This window comes from Oncorhynchus keta, chromosome 1, assembly GCF_023373465.1.
Source record: "Oncorhynchus keta strain PuntledgeMale-10-30-2019 chromosome 1, Oket_V2, whole genome shotgun sequence".
NCBI classification, from domain to species: Eukaryota; Metazoa; Chordata; class Actinopteri; order Salmoniformes; family Salmonidae; genus Oncorhynchus; species Oncorhynchus keta.
Genome location: NC_068421.1, coordinates 16,636,724 through 16,643,112, shown reverse-complemented (window position 1 = coordinate 16,643,112; position 6,389 = coordinate 16,636,724). Strand labels below are relative to the sequence as shown.

The following is a 6,389-nucleotide window of genomic DNA, read 5'->3' as shown; positions in this document are numbered from 1 at the left end:
TTCCAGTTGTCATGCGATACGTGCCCTAAGTGAGTGGGCTCCGCAAAGTCAGACATGACAGGAAAATGGGAGGCTTTCTGCACCATTTATTGAAAATAATGATAGTTGCAACGAAAATAGCATTTCGAGGTCACTTCCCCATGGCTTGCGCTCATCCAGTCAGTCGCCCTATTTAAAGACCAAGATGGCTTCTCAGTCACAGTAAATCCTGATCTGAAGTGGCGAGCTGGGATAACGGTCATAAAGAACAATCATGTCACTTCTGTCCTTTTGTCATTGAGGGAGCTGTAGAATGCTGTCCACACAGTCTAGTGATAGTGCTGCCACATCTGGCCCACATGTATTACCCTTGGAGACCAGGGTTCTAACTCTACCGTCTAGTCCATTAAGGGCAGTTTAAAGCACATAGAATTCGAACTAATACTAGCTACCACCAGGGGTAAAGGATAGTAAGGCGTCCTCTCCACGTAGCCTCTGAGGGTACGCCATACCAGTAAAACTTGAGCCTATCACAATTAACACAACATGCCCAAAAAACTATAGGCTACTACACCATTACTTAACATTACTACGTGTCAGACGCATGCAACATTAGCGAATTGACTGGAATCCCGGTGATATAGGCTCCAAATTGCTTTGTGGTTTGAGGAGAACACATTTAGTCAAGGCAGGGATGAATGTCCTCACAGACAAAGCGGAGATGAGTGGCCGAGACCGAGGCTCGCGTGGACAACAGTGGATGCATCAATTCAGCCTACAAGTGTATGCCTAATGACAATCCCAGAATGTCATTACAATACACCTAGGTGTTTTATAGCAGCTGTCTCTTTTCATTCATCACATGGCGGGTGCACAGCGCACTGTGGGGTTTGGTTCCTGAAATGACTTTGTGAGTGGACGAATGTGCGTGGGTGGCCTACAGGAGAGCCTTTTTAAAGTGATTGTTTGACAATCAGATGAAAACATCATGACTGGTTGTGTTTATGCCACATTAAAAGGCATAGGCAGCCTGTCCATGAGGCTAGGAGAAGCTAAGCTTTTCCTAAAGTAAATTGAATGAAATTTCCAAAATTATCTCGCCTTTTTAGCTTACTCCTGTCTATACATAAATAAACACAATCATTCAAAATAGGCTACTACACCAGAATGTATGCTTTGGCCACAGAGGAGCATTAGCTTCTTAAAAATAAGAAACTGTGGATTGTTTTAAATCCCATAGTCTACACTCTAAAAAGAAAATGTCCCTGGAGTATCCTTTGGGGGTTCTTCAAATTGAGACTGTAGAGGAACCCCTATAAGTTCTTTGAAGAACCCTTTAAAAGGATTCTTCAAAGGAGCCCTTTTAATGTATCCTCAAAAAACCTGTTGGGGTAAATGTTTGCACTATCCCTCCCCTGTTGGTATTATTATTATGTTTAATAATAATAATAATGTGCATTACAATAACAGCAATAATACAATATTTTAGTTCTCAGTGTTTATTTTGATTTTAGTGGCAAAGCAGAATAAAAAGTACAATGGGTATCTGGTGTGTTGATGTCAATGTGTTGATGTTCTCGATATCCATAGACAAAATTAGAGAGCCGTGCATGGTGATAAAACAGGTTTCCTGCTATATTCATCAGAGCTGTAGGGAGGGTGAAGTATGTGAATCCAAAAAATGATTAACAAAAATGCACATGACTGTATTCATTCCTTTTGTGGTGAGTGTGGATGAAAAAAACTGTTTTGATAAAGGTTTTCATACACATACCGAGTCCATAATGTAGAGGCCTCTGGGATAGGGCTAGACGTCCCGCCAGCGAGAAACCTGTCGACAACTTTCGGTGAAATTCAAATAAATAATCATAAAAATTATGGATATTAAACATCTAGGTACATGCAAGTGTCTTATATCGGTTAAAAGCTTAAATTGTTGTTAATCTAACTGCATTGTCCGATGTACAATAGGCTTTACAGCGAAAGCATGCCATGCGATTGTTTGAGGACGGCGCTGCACATCAAAATATTTTTCAACCAGCACAGGCTTCGTAAAATCACAGATAGCGATTAAGTATACACTTGAAAATATTCCTCTGATTTGTAATCCCAAGAGTACCAGCTACAACATGCATGGTTGTTCTGTTAGATAAAATGCTTATTTTATATATCCCAAAAAGTCTGGCGCCATCGATTCGAGTAATCCACTCGTTCAACATGCAGAGAAAGGAATCCAAAAAGTTACTGCTAAACTTTGTTAAAACAAGTAAAAATAAATTTCTATTTAATCCTCAGGTTCCCTAAAATGTAATTAAACTATAATATTTCATACTTAAAGAAGTATGTTCAATAGAAAAGCTAAATTATCAATTGCGCGTCCTCAAAATTCTTCCTCGTTTGGGAAGAAACAAGCCTGAAACCTTGAACAAAGACGGTTGACATCTAGTGGAAGTCATAGGAATTTCAATCTGGGAGCTGGAATTGCATAGGCTCTCAAAAAAATAATAATTCTGATTGGTTTTTCTTTGAATTTTCTCCTACCATTTCAATTGTGTTATAGTCCTATACATTATTTTAACATTTATACAAACTTCAAAGTGTTTTCTATCCAACAGTACCAATATGCATATCCTGGCTTTTGGGCCTGAGTAACAGGCAGTTTACTTTGGGAACATCAGTCGGACAGGAAGTGGAGAAAAATAGACCGTTGTCTAAAGAAGTTTTGAAGAGGTAAGGGAGTAGGATGGTAAATGGGATCTGCATAACATACCAATACCAATTGACATACCTTTGTATGCCTCCTTGCCTGTATACCTGCAGACACAGACACACAAGTGAGCAGTTCAGTCATCTGCACCCAATACAGCTTCCGTAGCCTTCAACATATTCTAATAGCCTACATATTCTTACCTTTAGATTGATATGAATTGAATTGTGTCCATTTTCTGTTTTAGAAAGATCTGCACAAATATGAAAGAGTAGATGGTATCATCATAAAACAATATGAATGTAGATCACACAAGGGACAACCCTTACCTTGAGGATACCTGCACCTGCTGTCCTTTCAAATTAAAATCCAAATGTTTCAGTTGGGAAGTTAGGTTCATGCAAAAACTCCAATCAACTAAGGAGGTTCCTCGATGAACCACACCTCCTATGGGGTTATTGGAAGAACCTTTTGGGGGCAATTTTCAGTGCCAAGAACCCTTCCGTTCTTCAAATAACTTTTAGGATCTTAGAAGAACCCTTGTTGAACCCCTATTTGTTTTAGTGTAGGCTACGCTGTATTCTTTGTACTATAAAAACAAATGCATGCATGCACTTGGGTGTCCTGTACCAGTGAAATGAAATCTACTTCCCCTCCTGGCTACCACATACTCACTCTCAAGGTCACATTCTCTGGACAAAACCTAATCGGAAACTATTTAGTCCATTATCTCTACTTGAACTTTATGGGCTGACCAACAGTGTTTTAAATAGTGATCTAAAGACAGTGTCAAGCACAGCAGCAATCTCTTGTCTGACAGGGCTTTAGATAAAGATGTCATGACAGAGTTAGTACTCTCACAGGTCAATAGTATTGAGTAATTAGACCAATAGAACGTTTATTATCTATTTAGACATATTTGCTTCTATTTAAGGCCAAAAACTATTATTCTGTAATGCTTTGAACTGTGTTGAACCTGGCCCTTAGAATGAGCGTTTTTAAATCAAATTCTTTGTTGCTAAATAATTGTTTGCCATGAGGTTTTGTCTTTCAGAAACTGGTCCAAACGTGAGCCGTCTCCAATCTGTCAAGGACATTAATAGTGACTCCCACAGTAGCCTACCACAGCTTCACATGAACTAACCAGAGAGAGCATATTCAGCCCACCTCATCAAATGAAAAATGGCCATATTTGCTATTTTAAAGGCGAGCCTCCTCTAACATGCAGAGACGTGAACAGCCTATTTCTGTCGGTGTATATTGGCAGTAACCACCTACCTATTGCTTCATTCAACGTGTTTGGAGTTCACCGACAGTGAATGAAGGTCTGGAAAGAGCGATGTGATTGGTTAGCTCTATAGGCCAACGGTATCAGTTTTCACAGGCACAGCACATACACTTTTTGGGTTGAAATACATGAATTAATGTGGCCATAATGTTAACAGCTCTTATTTAGTAAGCATTAGTCAGATCTTTAAAGGATGCTTACACAATCCTGTGTCCCAATTTATTTAGGCAAGTCATTTAAGAACAAATTCTTATTTACAATGACAGCCTACACAGGCCAAACCCGGACGACGCTGGGTCAATTATGCATCGCCTTATGGAACTCCCAATCACGGCCGGATGTGACACGGACTGGATTTGAACCAGGGACTGCAGTGATGCCGCTTGCACTGAGACGCAGTGCCTTAGACCGCTGCACCACTCGTGAGGCCAAATAGGATCATATCTAACCCATCTCTGTTCCCCCAAAGTCTCATTCATCAAGCCTTAATAACTCCTACACAGATGGTTTATAAATCATTTATAAACACATGACATACAATAGACTTTAAGTAATAGGCCTATAACAGCTTTACATGTTGCCATGCCAAATGTGGCATATGCTACCCTATACATAGCATAGTCTTTTTATATCATTCACATGTTCATTTTGCTTCTCTGGATTAAAGTAGACCAAATGCCTTTCCCAGTGAAATATCAATAGTAAATCAATGTCCTGTCCTTACTGGTGAGTTCAGAAAACGGTGACTACTGTGGTCTGTTGTGTTCGAGTTGGTTCCTATCCTGTCATGTCATGCAGTGATTTATTTATTTTCTGTTTGTACTCCGGTAGGCTGCGCTGTGCCCGCGCATCCCTCCGCGCCCCTCAGTCTCCGCGCCCCCCCTCTACTGTGCTACTGCTCCAGCACCACTACACGAGAGTAGATTTTAAGCACATTGCGGAGTGGAGGCTAGCCGAACGCGGACTACTGCTGCTGGACTGATCGGAGCGTTCCTTTACAACTTCTATGGATACTTCAAAGTAGCTAAGAGTTACGCCAAAACGGATTTTACACAGAATGGAAGGGTAAGTTGTATTCGTTTCAAATGAATGAAAAATGTTGCTGCAGATATCGAGAGTGAAAGTCGGTTGCAGTAACCTAGTCATTCATTAGCTAGCAGCCGAGCTAGTCCTATTCATTAAACCCGATGATGAGTGAGTGAGTGTGGTGCGGGGGCTTGCTTGGAATGCGGTCAACGGATTTAGAAGGTTGCATTCGCAGGTTTTTAGCACGGCACGGATGAGTTTGATGGGAGGGCAGGGGAGAGTATAGATCCGCTAAATATTAACAACTACAACGGCGGCTTTTCATCAATACTTGCCCTCCAGCCCCCTCGCATTTGGATCTGTTGCTCGCTGATTTAAATGTATATGACAGGCTGGTCGATATTGTGCAGCGGGGAGGGTAGACACTCGTTGCTGGTTGCGACATTAGGCAGGGAAAGGGAAAGTTCTTGTGAGGTTTTTTCATCGTATTTGTAATGGAGGAAATAGCTTTTCAAATGCCCAGGACAGTGTCCCAGCCATGAAGAAAGTTGCAAGCATGCGGGGTGAGAACTCCAGTCGGCGACAGTGCAAATCCCGACCAAGAAATATGACATCGTCAGCATCGTGTAGGAAGGAGCTGAAGAATCAAGTTAAACGATGCATCTACGGTGGTACACATCTGCACCGAGCATAACCCCTAAATTAAATATCAAATAGTGTAAATGATTAATGTGTCTAGATATGTCATGTGATGCGTTTAATGTATATCCTATGTCACAACATGAAATGATGGGGTGCAGGTGCATCTCCCTATAGCCATACTCAACTACAATACGGAACATGGCTTGTAATGGCAGGGAAATAGGGGACTTGTCATGAAGACTTTCATGTAGGGAAACGTGCTGTTTTGAAAGGAAAATAATGCAGTTTATGTATAGAATACAACCCATATAATTTGATATTAATAATATACACTGGTAGTAGCCTAACCTATGGTTTTGCAAAAGCCCACATAGCGGTGGGTTGTAAAATGGGCACTTGCGTGTGCGGCACTTCAATTATCTGGCAACATGGCTTGCTCTCTCTTCGGGAAATTTAAATAAAAAGGTTGAGCTTGGAATGTTTTTACCACGAAGCCCAGTGCCCCAGCAAATTACCATTGGTTTACACTGCAGCAAAGTACTGCTCAATGAATGGATCAATTGGTATTATCTTAGCCCCGCACTAAATATAAGCAGCACCCTCCACGCTTTGCCTTAGACTGGAATGTGGGCACCAATATAATGGACCATTCTTCATCACAACTGGTGCTATGCCACGAGGTGATGCATGGCTGTCCGGCCCAAAACGTTCTTCAAACCAATGTGTGAGTGACACCCTGAATATAAT

At 41.1% G+C, this 6,389-nt stretch overlaps 1 protein-coding gene across 1 annotated transcript in view; it reads left to right on the top strand.

Moving 5' to 3' along the window:
- Positions 1-4,905: 4,905 nt before the first annotated feature.
- The window catches only part of LOC118394548 (protocadherin Fat 3-like), a 364,429-nt gene continuing 362,945 nt past the window's right edge, over positions 4,906-6,389 (top strand). Inside the window, exon 1 of the mRNA XM_052492922.1 lies at positions 4,906-5,039. The gene's annotated coding sequence lies outside the window, so the exon portion shown is untranslated. The remainder of the gene's footprint in view (positions 5,040-6,389) is intronic.